Source organism: Nylanderia fulva, unplaced genomic scaffold, assembly GCF_048542155.1.
Source record: "Nylanderia fulva isolate GAGA-0341 unplaced genomic scaffold, ASM4854215v1 Scaffold30, whole genome shotgun sequence".
NCBI classification, from domain to species: Eukaryota; Metazoa; Arthropoda; class Insecta; order Hymenoptera; family Formicidae; genus Nylanderia; species Nylanderia fulva.
In genome coordinates, this window is record NW_028190369.1 from 1,604,553 (window position 1) to 1,621,141 (window position 16,589).

A 16,589-nucleotide genomic window follows, 5' to 3' on the forward strand; every position below is an offset into this window, starting at 1 on the left:
TTGTAAAAAGTTGTGGCCCTAACTTATTTTCTATTAAAAGTAGAAAATAAGTTTCAAAACTAAATATAATTGAATAAGAAACTTTTTTGCATAAGTTGCCTAATAAGCTTTTTATCGAATTTTCATTTTAAGTCCATCTTCTTTTTCAATAGATTAGTCGTAGATTTTTTTTCAAAAAAAAAAGATGGTAGATAACGAGAGGGTAATAAAGAACAGCTCTTTAGAGATTAAAAATTAGTCGGCTTGTCACTAAAGCTAAGTGACACACATTTCACAGAGGTGTCTTACGGTTCTTGAAAACTAGAAAAATAGATGAGAGAGACGACACATGTTCGCCGTCGCTATACAGAATAACGAAGTATGGCTGAGAGTAACATGCCGATCACAATCGGAATAGGAAGTGGCAACTTCGATTTGAATGCGCCGGAGGTGTGTACACGAAAATGGGCGAACTCGTGAAACGAATTTCGCAGTTTCTGGAGAGTTTCGACGGTTTAGTTAAAATGATACGGTGTGCGATCCTGCCTAGTTTCGAAAATGGGCTCGATAGGGACGGCTGCAACTCGTCACTTTTCACTCAAACTAATGCATTTAACAAACCATGACGCCGGTTTACTGTTAATGCATTCGAAATGATAACGTATTAACAGAAATATAACAACAAATAAACAATACGCTTGACTTATGAAGCGATATTACGCCCCCGCTAATGCAATAATAATAATATATTTGTTATTTGCAGGCCATGTTGTGATACAAGCTTATAAAAGGTAACGCGCGCATTTGTTGAATACGATTATAATTGAAGAAATTATTTATATCTTATTTAAATTTATATTTTTAAAAAAGATGAACATTATGCGGAGTTACAAAGCTGCGGAAAGATTATTATATCAAGCCTATAAAAACTTTTTCATACTCTTTCGGGTATTTGGAAAGCGGCTTAAAAATAATCTCTTGAATTCTTTCACAAACACTGAAACGATCTCTTGAATCAACAACATCAGTTATAGTTACAGAGATGAAGAGACTGTCTCGCAATAGGCTGCAATAAACTCAAATCATGATATCATATTTCAAAAAATGGTAAACCTTCACTCTTTTTGCGCGGCAAATTAAAGCAGATCTCGCAGTAAATGTTACATTATTCTACCTGAGTAATTTATAATAAATAACTAAAAGTGTGAGCGCGCGCCCGAAGATCGCAAATATTATACTTCTTATTGTTAGTCGTGCATCTTCCTATAAGTATGCGTAAGACTACCGTGCAGCCTTGGCATAAGATATCAGTTTCTCACAGGTGTTTTCGAAAACTCCTTTCTCGGCAAACTAGACTCACGGTATGTCCCAAAGTTCGTTCGCGAGATAGCGCGTTCGCTATTACAAGAGAGTGTTTAACAGTATTCGTCTCGTTCTCGCGCTCGGTTATAAATTGCTTTCTCTCTCTCTCTCTCGCGCGCGCTTTTCTCTTTTGTATTGATCGCAACCGCATCGCGCAAACATGTTTCAGTTCGCACGCACTGATTGCTCGAAAGAATGCAATCTTTCTGAAGAACATCAATTTGATTGCAAGCTATCAAAACTGATTTAAATAATTGAAAGATATTTTTTGATTTATTTCATTTTTCGGTTTCATCGAACGAACAAGTTTGATAGATTCTAGAATTAACATTATGTTAATTGATATCTAGTAGCAGAAGAAATGCTGCACATGAGTAGATAATTAAGTTTAAAAAGCATAAAATATAAAAATAGGCTTATAATTGAATGCTTGTGCACAAATTAATTTATGTAAATATATGTACATGTTTTGATACTAAAATCTAATGCGCGTGTGTGTATGTGTGTGATTAAAGAATAATTATAAAATGCTATATACATATAAATAACAAGAAAAATAAAATAAAGAAAATATTTTGCAGAAGCTTGTGAAAATTTCGTGATGAAAAATGTTAATATAGATGTCACACAATCCTCAGAACTGCAATTAAATTACATATATCGCACTAATACGATATAATACTTACAAACAATTTAATCTCGCGTTTTTTATAAGAGTACAATTTAATTTAACAAAAAATTCCAGAATACTGTCAACTGATGAAAATGGTAAATTTCAATGTAATAATTCAGATTTAAGAAAAGAGAATGATTGAAGATTTGAAAATTTGAAACAATATTATTGTGGATTTCTCATGTTATAATCATTCATCTTGTTGAATTAGCTCTTTGTTGCAAGCTCCGTCTGACAAGCTCGTGTGGCAGCTGGAGCCTTGCAAGCATAATCGAAACTATGCTTCTTCTAAGTTAGATGTTTTTAGAACGTTAAGAATGCTTCTATAACTACAAAGTTATTAATCATCTCTACCAACGATTCTATCTCGAAACTAAATAATGCACAACGAAATTTCGTTCCATATCCTACAAAAGCCTGTTTTTACAGTTATTGTAATTGTAATTATAAATGATTACAATTAATTAGAAATTTATAATATGTATCGCATAATATATTATTTCAATCTCTAGAAATAATGTACTTAAATTTTTTAAATAATTTGTAAGGTATTTGATGAGCATTGATTAATTGAAAACGGTGCAAAGAAAATTGCAAGTTGAGTCCATGAATAAAATAAATGCGATTATGAGGAAACGCATTTGAGAATAATTTTTCGTGAAGATTTTTGAAAATATTTCAAACTTTTAGCAGATGATTTTCCTTCCATCTTTCCTCCAAAGCTTGATAAATATATCGTAACATTAATTATGTCCCTAAATCGCGACAAAGAAATATGACTATTACATGTAAATTTTCATATCTTTATAAGTGTGTTAAAAACACGATCGGACGAGCGAAATTCGCGATTAAAGTCTATGAGAGCAGCAGAGTGTCCTTGTCTATATTGCGCGGAAAGGAGAATTCGATTCGCGTGAGCAAACAGACGTGTACACGCAAAGTACCAGGCGTTATGCAACTGCATCATTATTTCAATATGAACGAGTATGTACGAGAGACGCCAACAAAAAGAAATGGCGCGCTCAAATTTATCGGCGAGGCGCATAAACGACAGTTGCAGTGCGCGGGCTTTTATTCGCCCTCAATGGGCGAAAAGTGTCCTTATCAAACGCGTGTCAACAGCATGTTCCACGCGAAATCCATCCGCGTGTGCTGCGCATCGACTGTTTGCGTGAATCCAAACTTCGTCCTGACGATTCATATACAGTTGGTAAAAATCCGTATAGTTGCAACGTGAATTGTTGGCTATATTAGTTGCACGTCAACAGACAATTTGCTATGAATTTTATGAACATTTTTTTTCACGCAAATATGGTTATCCGTTCTTTGTACGGGCGCGGTTACGCGAAAAAAGCGCGGAGTGGGAAAGTGCACACTTTTGTACTGAAACAGTAACTTTCCAATTGTATTCTCCCCACGATCTCATTCCTTTCATTTTCGCTGGAAATAAACGGGATTGACGGACAAATGTGAACGCTGCTCTACGCATATTGCAACTCAACGTGAACCAAAAACAATTCGTAAACTGTAATGAGATTGGCTACCACCGTTCACCACATTGCACTGCACATGTACATATGAGCGGCAATGTGTTCCTACATAAAAGCTCTCGTAGAAGCTCACCGCGACGAAACACTATTAGCCTGATTGGAAGTACCGGCTGAAAATATTTCGCAAGCGTGTCGCGCGTGATGATCAAACAAACCCCTTCGTTAACAACGTGTTATGGTCGCAGGAAAAACCGTTAAACGGAAACAGAAAATATACTCGAGGCTGCAGAAATTAAATCTCATTCTACAGTTAAGCGCGACAGTACAAATTTATCAAGTGGATTATCATAGATGCTGAATATTTCATGCGAAGGACGTTCGCTATGTGTGACGCGATTCATTTTCCGTGTTTCAAATTAACTGTTGTTTTTTTCATTATGGAATATTCAATCGAATCGAATTGTTATATTCATGGCATATCATATAATAACATGTCAAATTATATTACATATAATATTATATAATTATCTTTAAAATTATTTTATAATTTCTTTAAATATATATTATTATTTTTGATTTTAAAGGATTTGGTTTAGACGGTTAAGTAGCGACAAAATTAAATATATAATCATTCTATTTATAATTTTATATGTACATGTATTATATATATGTATATAATACAGAAAACACACACCACTGAAGAAGTAAAATATATGCAAGATAATTATAAAATTATTGTTCAAATCAATTTTGTTTCATTTCAGTTAAATTTCAATTTCCAATTCCAAAATAAATTTGATATTTTATCTGACAATAATATATGAATTTCAAGTATTTTCAATAGCCTTTTATAAACGCACGAAAATAGTGAATTTAAAATATTGACATTTATTTCATCATTATATTTTGTCAGATAAAAATTATATTTAGATAGAACACAAATGTCAAAGTAGTATCTACTGAAAATTGAAGGTGCGATAAAAAAAAAAATTTACATTGCTCGGTATATATACTATATATTTTTTTTTTATTTGAAGTAATAATTAAACCCTCAAAAATTATGACTGCCTTCGAAATTCTATTTTTTAAAAAAATCCTAGAGAAACGTGTGAAAATTAAAAATTCGAAAAAAGAACAAGAAGGAGAGATGACGATACGGAGAATGGCGTAAGAGAACGTACTTTATAACTGCATAGTGGTGCAACGGGCGACTTGAACGAGACGTAACGCGTGTTACGGAAATCGATACTCGCAACCAAGAAAATCTTACTCGAGTGTGGATATATGTATATATATATATATATATATATATATATATATCTGTTCTGTACGCCCTATAAAAATTTGACGAAACTTCGATCCGGTGCATCGCTCGGACGCATAATGAAATTTTCTTCAATTCAACGCCGCTTTTGTAACGATATCTCTATCTCTCTCGGAGATGAAAATAAATCTCCTGTTTAATGCAACCGTCGCCGGGTCGTTGTCCTCAGGAGATCGACGGAGAATTTTCCGCGGGAGAGAAGAACGACAAGGAACAAACGTTTCCCCTGCTCGTCTGTGGAGGGAAGAAAAAAAAGCTATACGACATGTTACGGAAAAAAAGTGCAACGAGGTCAACTGATGCCGAGCTTCTTCTTTGGGCACTCGACGGCTTTTCCTCGCGTGTCCCTCTCAAATGTCCGCAGAAAAAAAGCTCAACAAGAGAAACGAGGATAAGCGTACTCGCGACGGTGAGGAAAAAAAAGAAAAAGAGGCGGTTTAATTTCTTCTATCTTGCTTTCTATTCGAGCTGAAATTGCGATAGTAAACATAACAAATTACCAAGACTCGTATTTTTGCCTTTTACGAGTGACATATACACATTTAAACGTTAAGTATTGCAATGAAAACAGCGGCGCGGTTATATTATGCATAAAGATGCAATTCTCTTTAAGCTGCACGAGCTGCAGTTATTCCTTAATGTTAGCGGGAGAATTTTTATTAATTAGTGTTATCAGTTAAAAACGCAATTGTGTGAGACTGAAGATCGCGAGACCATAGCGAGGCAAACTCTTTTTGTTCGAGAAATAAAATCGATAGTAGATCTAAAGAGTGCGGCCTCACAGAGTTATCCGGTATCAAAGTGATTTCAGAAGAATTTTCCTCTCCGTATAATTAAGATCCGGTTCGATTGGCTACGCGAGACAAGAACAAAGAGCTGGAGCGGAACATTTATGAGATGATCAATCATCGAGATATCTCTTACCTGGCGACTCCGGTGTTCCTCCCACACCTGTCGTTCACGGAATCCAGTCTCGCCCATTCTCCAGAAGCGCGCCAGGGATCCGCAAGAGAAGAAATTGACGTTCTTGCAATTCCGCCGAATGCGCAATAATGTCTTAGAGCTTCCATCTGGCGTGATTCTCCGAGCGATCGCGGTCAAAATGATTCTCGCGTGTTTTCTCACCGGAATTTGCAATGCACTTCATTTTGAAAATCCGCAGGCACTTTCCGCGCGCGACTCGTTTGCTCCTCGGTATCTTCCCATTTTCACTTAATTAGTTCCCGTTTTACCGAGGGCAAGCTCGTTGTTCCGTATTGCAGGAATAAATAAAATTGTTTATTCGACGGCAGCTCCATCCCTTGTCATTTTATCAACAGATATTTTTTTTTTTTTTACTCTCGCTCACTCTTGTTGTTCCTCTTCTTTCAGAAAAGTTCGCTCGCACGTTTTTTCTTTTCCAATAAAAATGTTCATCGCGCGCCGCGTCGAGAGAGATCGCCCTTTTTTAAGGTCTCTTTCTTCAAGGAGAACGATAACTTCTGGAAAATTTACGTGAAATAATACTCGTGTATGTCGAGCGATTATGTCGTAAAAAATCTTTTATGGTTTTCAATTTTCATTCCCTTATTATGTCACTGTAATATAATTCGAAACTATATATTGCGCAATTATTTAGATTTTTTTAATGTAATTTTATGTAGCTATTTAAGGCTACCACGCATACACACAATCATTAATAAGTTTACATTTTTTACATGCTATTAATACAATATGTCTATAAATACATTTGTTGGCAAAAAAATAGATGCAAGAGTCTAGTTTTATTACATCAGATTTTCAGTATTATATAAATCTATCAAAGGATTTATTATTGTTAATAATGTACGTTATATTTTTTTTCACATAGTGTTTTATATAAATACTTTATGGCAAAAAATCCATCAACTAGCATTATGTAAATTTTTCATGTTTTTCGTATCAATTTACGGTCGAAAATACTTGAATCATCTTGTTTTTAGCATTTTTGCCTTTTCCTTTGTTCCGTTTACGTCGAAACTTTTGCGTTTTTATATATACGTATGATAGAATCGAAAATTATACGTGAAATAAGTTCTCTCTTCATTGTGAAAGACAGAAAAACAAAAAGCTAGTCTTTATTGGTCCACCGAGACACACTGGTCGTTTCAACAAGATATCACGAGAAGCCATTTAAGCAGCGCAGATTTAACTTCGTTCTTGTTTCTCAAATCTCGAACCCACGTCTTTCCCTTATTCGACCATCTTTCTAGCACATAAATCTTTTGATGTGTATAAGCATTCTAAATAGACCATTTCATAATAACGTTTCTAACAACCAAATTGTTAGAAGCAAATCTGCGAAAATAATTGCGAATTCTACTTAAATAAACAATTGTAAATAGATCGATGTAAGCTTACTTGAAAAATAAATGTCATAATTATTTTTCGAAATATTGCGAAATACTGCGCTGTTATATATATATATATATATATATATATATTGATTTGAGATATAAACCACAGCATACCTAATTGATTAGAAGTTTCTCGGTTTTGTTGGTTTTTTTGATGAAAAAGCTATTCATATTCGAATAATAGCGAACCCTAGGGATTTATAGGTCGCAATGGCATTCGCGGTGCAACGAACCTCATGAGAAATTCAGAGTTTGCAGCGGATGTGACGATGCCACTGAACAACGTAACGATGTCGTGAACATCGTAACGTTTTCAGTGTGCTGTCAGTTTGTAATTTATCCCGATATCCGCCATATCGTTTCATCAGACACCTACGGCTCTCTACTGTTTCCCGATAACAAATATCGACCTACGACAAGGAAACGGCTCTGCGACCTAAGAAGAAGCTCCTACGTTACGGTGGCACTTTCATGTGTCTTACCTTTTCGAAAAACTTACGATCTTTTAAAGTCGCCATAAAAATATTTCTTTGATCTCATTTTCTCCGAAATACGTAGGATTGTAAGAACCATTTTTATTTCTCGCGATGCTCCGCGAGAAACTTGTGTACCTTCAATCTGAGAAACGATCATTTTCTTCGAAGAAACGACAGAATTTTTCTGATATCTCGATGAACAAACCTCGCGCGTGATCGACATTTTCGCGACAAAAATTACACGACACAATGACGAACTTTGTGGGACGTCGTTGGTATGTCTCCACTTTTCTATCTCTCATCGAAAAACATCGAGCAATTTTTATTTTCGTACGCCAAAATTGCCACAAAGCAGTCGAACCGGTTTAGCCAATGGCTCGAGATAGCCGTAAGAAAGAACGCATTTCGAATTCGGCAGTAATAAAATGTATCACTGCAACGTGATCGGAAACGATAATTCACCAAAATATGGTTCTTTAATTAATTTCGGAAATTATCCAATTGTGAATTTATTTCTTAGAATTTTTCATTTATCCGCATTGACCATTGTTATCTGAAGAAACAATGAATAACATATATAGTTTAAAGTCTATTTTCTTTAGTATTTTGCATTTTCGCTAGTAATTAATTAAACAATTACAGTAAAAACTAATTTTTACCTTAATTTAGTTTAATTTCGATAATTTCTAATAATAAATTCTTATCGCATAAAATTAATATATTGTATAAAAGTGATATCTTTAAGAAAAAAATTTTATCAAGCAAAATTGTCTAGCTACTTCGCTGCTGTATTTAACTCACTTATTGAAGTGCGCTCGTCTGCTCGTTACTGACTCGGACTTTCATTTAAGGAACAAGTAAACGGACGAGAGATGAGAAATAAAATTATTATTCATAATGTGTCTAAGAGAGTCGCGCGTAGGAATTAACTTGCACAATTATAAAATATGTGTGTCTTTCAAAGCTCGTAATATCTAGGCTTCAGGATTTTTAATCTTTCTCGAAGAGAAAACATCGCGAGAACGGAGATATTGGGAGAGAAGGAAGAAAATGGAAATCGTCAATTACGATGCATTAGATTATACCCCGATGTGTCATCGCGATGACAAATGACGAGCCTGTCATAATCTGTTTTATGGCGGATATTTTAATTATTCGCAAAGGGACGTCGAACTCTAATTATAAGTTAAAGGAATTACCCTTTAAAGTCTTAATAAAATTTTTTTTAAATTATTAACTACTTAAAAAAAATTATTAAACAAGTTTAAAATTTTGTACACACTAAGGTTTGATTATATATGATTTTAAGTATTTTTATTTCGTGTTATTCGCGACCTATAATTTAATTATAAATAGTGACTCACTGTTCTTTTATTCTATTGTTATCTTATATTGTTATTATATTACACCGTTATTTTAATAAATGCGATAATTAAACATACAAATGAAAAATTAAAATTTAATCGCGTGACCTCCTACCTACGTATGCATGCAAATTCAAAGCGAGCAAATGACAAATTCCGTATACGCTAATTGGTTCATATAAAAAGATATGAAATGAAAAGAAACATAAATCACAAACGCGAAATTCGTGTTAGTAGGTCAATTTGGCAGAGAAATTATGACGGCAATTTGAAAATATATTGCAATACGAAATGATTCGAGAAACAATTAACAACTAAAGGTATATCGATTGGAAAAAGCTGCAACCTCTATAAATCACGATAGATTTACATCGTTAGACTTTTCGTATATCATTAATTTAACCCATTAATTTAACACCCAGTTGATTTAATGATGAATGTCTAAGGATACATTTACTAAACATCACGATACAAATATATGGATTGTCAGACTTCTTTCTGGAAACGATAATAGAGCAATACTAAGCGATACATTTAATATCCGACAAAGAACGAACGGACAGGAAAATAAAGGTTGCATCGCAATGCGCTGTGAAATTTTCCTTTAGAGTGTCTTAGCGAAAAATATTTCGCATTTGCATCCGTATGGTATGCGCACTATCGAAATTCAATGGTTCGAGGACGTTTGAACGCAGGGAAAACAGATAAACTAGCCAGACAGACGCGGAAGCATGAGGTCAATGTCCTCGAAAAGGCGCGTATCGCAGGGTCGTATCGGAGGATTCGCGACTTTACATCTCGTTGGAGAGGAAACTCAAATACATAGAAACTCAAAAGATCAGACCACGTGTCGTCGTTTCACACAAAAACCCTTCTTTCGTCAAACGGCAAAAGCATCGCCGTAGTTTACACGAGAAATTCAAAAACTCACGAGTCTAGACGCACAAATTTACGTGAAACAAATTACAAACAAATTCTTTGTGCGACGATAATTATATTTACGGATATGCAAGTAAATCGCTGGCAGAAGCATGTTTCTCGCGTTTTATATCAAGAATTCACAAAGAGATCATTTTCACAAAGTTCGTTCTCGTATATACGCGCAAGAGAAAAAACAAATCCGCATTTGCAAAGCATTTATAGTTTCGCGCAAAACTTTTATCCATTGTTCGTACTCTCTCATCACCAGAGAACACTTCAATAAAAATGCGAAAAATAAAGAAAGAAAAAAAAATTGCCACGGGCAAATACTCCAGATTATCTCGGCGAATATCCTCGCGAGTGTATATGACTCGGATACTCGTTCCGGCGAGCCGCATTACGCACAAATCCTCTTCACCTCGCGGCGCACGTCGCCCGCATTTTCGCAATAGAGCTCCTTCAGGTCCGCCGAGGAACTCACCGGCGTCAGTTTCCGCAGCCTAGCCGCAGGTTCGCCGAGAGGAGCGTCCTCGGGGGGTTCGAGGTCGTCGACCCGGCTAAAAATTACGACGCGACTCACCCTTCCTCGCGGGTTCCTTCGCGTCCCGGGGTACAGAAGGCGAAGGAAGAAAAAGGTGTCAACGTGCCGGCGACGCGCAGGCACGCACGCACGTACACAGATACGCACATACCCACATTGCATGCACTTTTTTTATCCCGTAAATATATACAATACGATTCAAATCGGTCGTCCTTGCCTCGCGAAAACGTTCGTGCGAGACAGGCCGAGACTATTCAAACGGATCGAGAGTGCGATGTCTCTCGAGGGGGCGCCAGTCAGAAAGAAGCGGTGGCGAACATGGGTTTAACTGCGTGGGGTGGTCTTTTGGGGTGCCGGTCCCGTCGTTGACTGCGCCATCGGGCAGACTCCATCGCGCTACCCGACATCAGCGGCGGCGTCGGCGTCGGCGGCGGCAGCGGCGGCGACGACGACGGCGACGCCGCCGCCGCCGCTGCCGGCGAGAGCGTAGGCTATCGATTTTTCCGCGCAGCCTCCGCGACCGGAACATGGTGCACATCTCTGCTCTAGCTAGTCCTGTCGACGGCTTGGCTGTCCTGCGCGGTTTTGTCTCCTTCACCGCAAACGTTTGGTTGCATTGATTCTTGGCTATTTTTTTCGAGATATCTTTGATGAGTCTCTCGAGATAATTATATGAGAATAAAGTTAGCTGAGAGATACAAGAGATTGTGTAGAGATTGCATTTGATCGTGGTTTGAAGATGTATTTTTTAACCCTCCATAGTTCTTCAGAAGTATAGAAATGTGCTTCTTTTGGAGAAGCCAAATTAATAACATTGATTATTTAAATGTTATATAATAGATGATGTAAAAATCAGGCTGCATCAGTTAAAATATACGGTTTTGGTTAATTAAGCTTGGAAAATGCAAGTTTGCAATGCATATTGACCCGAGCCGCACCTAATCTTTATTGGTTTTTAATCTGAGCAGTTTGGATTTTCTTGATTCTTGTTTCATTCGCTTCTATATTCGTTGTTGCGTTTTTTTTCTCGGTTTATCTCCTTAGACGAGTCATTAATTTTTTTATTGTTGACGGATGTGATGATATTCATTAAATTCATCCTTAACAATCCTCTTCAATAATCTACTCATGTCTTGCAAATTAAAATTTTCCAATAATTATAGTATAATATAATTTCTGATGTAAACGTATATGTGTGATATATGATAATGATTATACGATACATATGTACCGTAATTAATATTAACTTAATATATTTGATAATATACAGAGAAGGTGTATAGTGTATCAAGTGTAAGTCGCTTTTCGCGATTACGAACTCGCTCGTTAACTTTGTGTCAGTTTCTCATATATACATGAGTTTAATAACATTATTATTATACAACTATTGGCGATGATGCCATACACCTTCAGACATTTAATTAAATCAATCATAACGCCATTTAACGTAATTATATTTTTCTTCAAATTAATAATGTAATTATTTTATAAAACTTGATGCAAACAACGCAATTAGTTACTTGCTTGCCGTATTGCTTTTTGTAATAAATTAATTTCTTCTTAATTTCCCGATAAGAACAAATTTAATTATTGTGGCTCGCACAATTAATAATTACTCGTAAAATATTTCTTTAGAAATATCATACAGGAATTTAATCAATTTATCGCGGAAGCAAAATGTGTTAGCGTGACGCATCTGATATCGACTTTTCGAATTCTTGGCACGCGCGTAAAGTTATTATAATATGACGAAGAATGTGAAAGAGAAAGACATATATATTTATATTTCGTTACATATAAATAAAGAGAGCATAACATGCTGTAAGAGATATGTCAGATATATTTTACATAAATATACATATTTTTAATCGAAAAAAGATATGCGCATAGCGGAAAACTCGCAAAACTTAAAAGTTACGATAGATTAAACCTGCTTACTAAAAAGCAACGCGCGAACGATCGATCATTTCAATGCGGTCTCCTCTGATGGGAAAACTGAGATTAAATATCCATTGTGCGGCCACTATGTGTCTGGATAACATTCACGGTGCCACTGGACAGTCCGGATAGTTTGGAACGATTCTAATTACAAACATAGTCGGCCGCAAGAGAAGGCAATAAAGCCCCGAGGGTGGATCAAAACTTTGCCGATTATCGAATCTGCTTACTCAACGTATCGAGTAGGAAAATTCAGACATTGCCATACCACTAGAGACGCCATATGTTTGTTTTAATTACGGCAGTATATATGGAAGATAAGTGACGTAGAAGATGCAGTAATATACATTACATGTCTAATGATATCATACGGATCTCAATTAATCATCTCCATTTACAACATGTTTACTTCATTATTTGTCTTCCCATTATCAATGAAAATTTACCGTTGCAATAAAGTCTAGCATGTTCGTTAAACCAGGCTTTCTCAAAAGATATAAAATAGTTTTGCAATTAATATTATTATAATTATTATTATTGTAAACATAATTCTATGATATGAGATCGCACAGAGAGAATTTTCTCTTAAAATTTACCCTAAAAAAATCATGGTAATCGTGGGACAATATGGTAATGGAAAAATTTTATAAGAGTTTTTCTGATTAATATTTACCACAATAAAAATATTAATATCTACCACAATACGATAAAATATACTTGATTAATTTTACTATGTACATATATTAATATTTTTTATTGTGGTAAATATTAATCAGAGAAACTCTTATAAAATTCTTCCAACGCTATATTATCCCACAATTACCATGATTTTCAGGGTAAATTCTAAGAGAAAATTCTCTCCGTGCGGAAGATCTTATTTCCAGAATTGCATTTTAAAAATACTCGAAATACTTCCGTCTGCCGTTGCTATATTTGCGTTAGAATCAAATAAATGAATCAAGTTAAAATTTATTTAACCAAAGGGAGAAAGGAGTAAAATAGAATGGGATTTAAATCAAGATGAGCGAGGGCAATGGCAAGGACAAAACTGGGCGAAGGCGAAAGGCGCGAATAAACGACAAGTATTTTTTTGCTGTCATTCGCGGCTGATCACGAAGGGATGAGTCTACTTACAATCAGTAGTGGTACTCGATCTGCGGTCGGACAATAAGGGAAGTTAGCTTACGCCAGCGCTTTGTCTACGGCCGATGAGTGATCTTCGAAATTGAGATGAAAAAGATGCCGGGCGGACCCCAAGAAGCATGAAATGACAATAAGAGTGACAAAGGATCTCATTAACGCCGCTTGGAAATATCTCAAATTTGATCTCGATATGGATATATCACAGTCACATTCAGAAACGATTCGGTATGGAAAGTAGGGCAACACGATAAATTCGTCACGTTATATATGTATAACGAAATGTACAACTATACGTTATTTTATATCGTACCGTTTCCGTTTATTTAATTTTCATCGCGAATCGTTGGTAACCAATGTCATTAACGAACAGCTGACTGGATCGGTCGAAAGTAATTATGTTGTGTCTTTAACAACAACTTTGTACAGATAGATAGATTGAAAAAGGCGAATATTAACTCTACTTATATCAATATTGGAAAAATACTTCAGAGTGAATTTTCTAATTGTTGAAAAAGTATAAAGGACATTTAATAAAAGATTAATACGAAATGTCAATGTTCTGTAATAAGATGGAACGCGATTGATGATGATATTTCTTTAAACGAGAATCATTTATAGAAAGGAGAAAAAACGAGATCGCGCTTATTTGTATATATTCGAAAGGGAGAATAGACAGTAACCCTGTAAACCACACCTTTTTAAGACGTGAATGATGACAAGATATATCTTCGATCGTACACAGGGGAGGATTCGAGTGAGCGCGTTTCAAGTATCACACATGGAAGGTGGTCCTCCCGACTGAAATGATAAAAGAGACATTCTCCGCGGGATACTGGAGAAATGGAGGATAAATTCAGAAAGCTGTAAATCTCGTGAAAATCTCTCGTTGAGGCAATGCGACCAAAAAATATCACAAAGCGGGTCATCAACGTAAGATACAGGATGTCGTCGAAATAATGTGTACATGTAAAAGTATGTCTTCTTCCGCGATTATATCGCCAAAAACAGGGTAGGAGAAAAAAAAAGAATGAATTGACTCGAATTCAGCACTAACAATAAGCGACATATTATTCTTTCTCCTACGCTCTCTTTTCTTTCTTCCGTATCAGGGTGTAATTTAATTAATACACGTTTTTTCTGACGTAGATCAAGCGAAACAGACGGTTGCCAAAAGAAGTAAGATAAAAAATAAACAGCAGGCTGAAGTATGTCAAAGTGCAACGGACTGTATACCAGAAAATGACGGAAAATGAATTGATATTCCCTCGCGATTTCTGCCTGTATTCTATCATCTTTTGACATAATTCGCATGAATTAAATAGTGCAATGTCTTTAAATAAATGTGCACAATTGTATGCAATCACACGACGCTACGTGAATTGATTATCATTATTAATGAGCTTTTGAAACAATTTTATTTATAATATTAGTCAGTTTAAAATCAAATTTTACTCGTTTTTATAATCACAACTGATTGTTCAGTGGTAAACTCTTTTTCTGCAATCGTTATGATGCCGGCGGAGCATTTATTATGCAAACGAACGGACGTGCATGTCGCCAATTTGGAGTTCGGAGCTTCCTTAATTCCCGCAACAAACTCACATCGTACTCGTAATGTTGCGCATGTCGCAGAAGGATTTTCGCGAGTGCATCCCGGCGCGGCCGAGTTTATGGAGATTAACCGACGAGAATTGCGCTTCGTGACTCTTGTCGACTACCCATCATGCGAAATCCGACGTCTTAATCTACCTCGTTGCATCGTGCAAAAAATACTAAAGTTTGTCATATTGTGCCGTTGCATCGAACATTTAGATAATCAATCATAGATAATCACATTAGTTAACGTTATAACTTATCCAGAATTTAAGATATTCAAATAATAGGATTGAAACAATTTTTTTTAATTTTGCTTTCCTGTAAATTCTTCGATAAGTTTTAGTATTTTTCTAATTATACTCGTCAAATCTTTAAAAGACTCGCATTTATTTAAGAATATGTATTTGCAATTAACTCGAATCTTTTCTATATTTAAATTAAATCTAGCACAAAAACTGCCAGATTATATTATTGCGAACATCAAAGAAAAATTTTATTAGTTTTGATATCAAGATTTCTAATTACAGACGTGCTTTAATACAGCTCGTGGTTAATTTCCACGAAAACTTGACTCGACATGCTCTTCCCTCTCAACGTTGGACACGAAGAAACCGGAGTTTCCGAAGTAAATGAAAATGAAGAGTAATTAACTTGGAAAGGAGCGAGTTTCGGATATCAAAATATGGCGGATCTTTCATTATGCAACAATATTGTGATTATAAACGCAATTATATATACGATAGTTCATTTTGCGATGCGATCTAATAGATAAAAGATGCATTCTCAGGCACTCTTGCGTGACACGCGAAAATTGTTGGCCCGTCCCCTTCAATTTTCGCGTTCGACGATCTTCACAGGCGCCATTATCGGTGCCTCGGAGGCTCACGACTTTGGACGTCGAATTTACTGTCTCTCGCCCAAGCAAGCGTGGTTTCATCAATTTTTGATCGATCGCTATTCGCCTCCCGACTTGTGCCGTGCAGAAGACGGATAAGAGCGACATCAAAAAGCGATCTACAACCTTCACTTCGGACTCGTACTAAATTTTTCGCGTGAACGCTCTCGTCTTTGTATGTGTTGCAACCGTCTGTTTCGCTCGCTTTCTTAACGGTGACTGCTCAAGAAACCATGAAAAACGTCAGTGTAATTTAATAAACGACAAGCTGATATAAAAACAGCGATACTTGCATGGAAATAAAAACAATGCCAATGTGCATTGTTAGTTGATTAAAATATATTATGTTAATGTAGTATAATATTGTATTATTATCTTGAATTCATTTGAATAAAACCTATTCAAGGCAATGTGTAATTTATCATAAAAGTCGAGGCAGAATTCTTTATTTATAATTTTGTGCGTTACATATTTTAAGACCTTTCTAGACAATCTATATAATTTCTGACAAA

At 35.7% G+C, this 16,589-nt stretch overlaps 1 protein-coding gene across 9 annotated transcripts in view; it reads right to left on the reverse strand.

Annotated features, from left to right (window-relative positions):
* The window catches only part of RhoGEF3 (Rho guanine nucleotide exchange factor 3), a 155,726-nt gene that overhangs the window by 82,152 nt on the left and 56,985 nt on the right, over window positions 1–16,589 (reverse strand). The window contains exons 1-2 of one of the 9 annotated variants that reach the window (XM_029302458.2): window positions 10,545–10,874; window positions 5,753–6,309 (exon numbers count right to left, since the gene is read on the reverse strand). The exons of 5 other annotated variants lie outside the window; for them this stretch is intronic. The gene's annotated coding sequence lies outside the window, so the exon portion shown is untranslated. Of the gene's footprint in view, window positions 1–5,752; window positions 6,310–7,317; window positions 7,486–10,445; window positions 10,875–16,589 lie in introns of those variants that run through there. 3 more of the 9 variants (XM_029302457.2, XM_029302459.2, XM_029302460.2) reach the window with 3 other exon arrangements.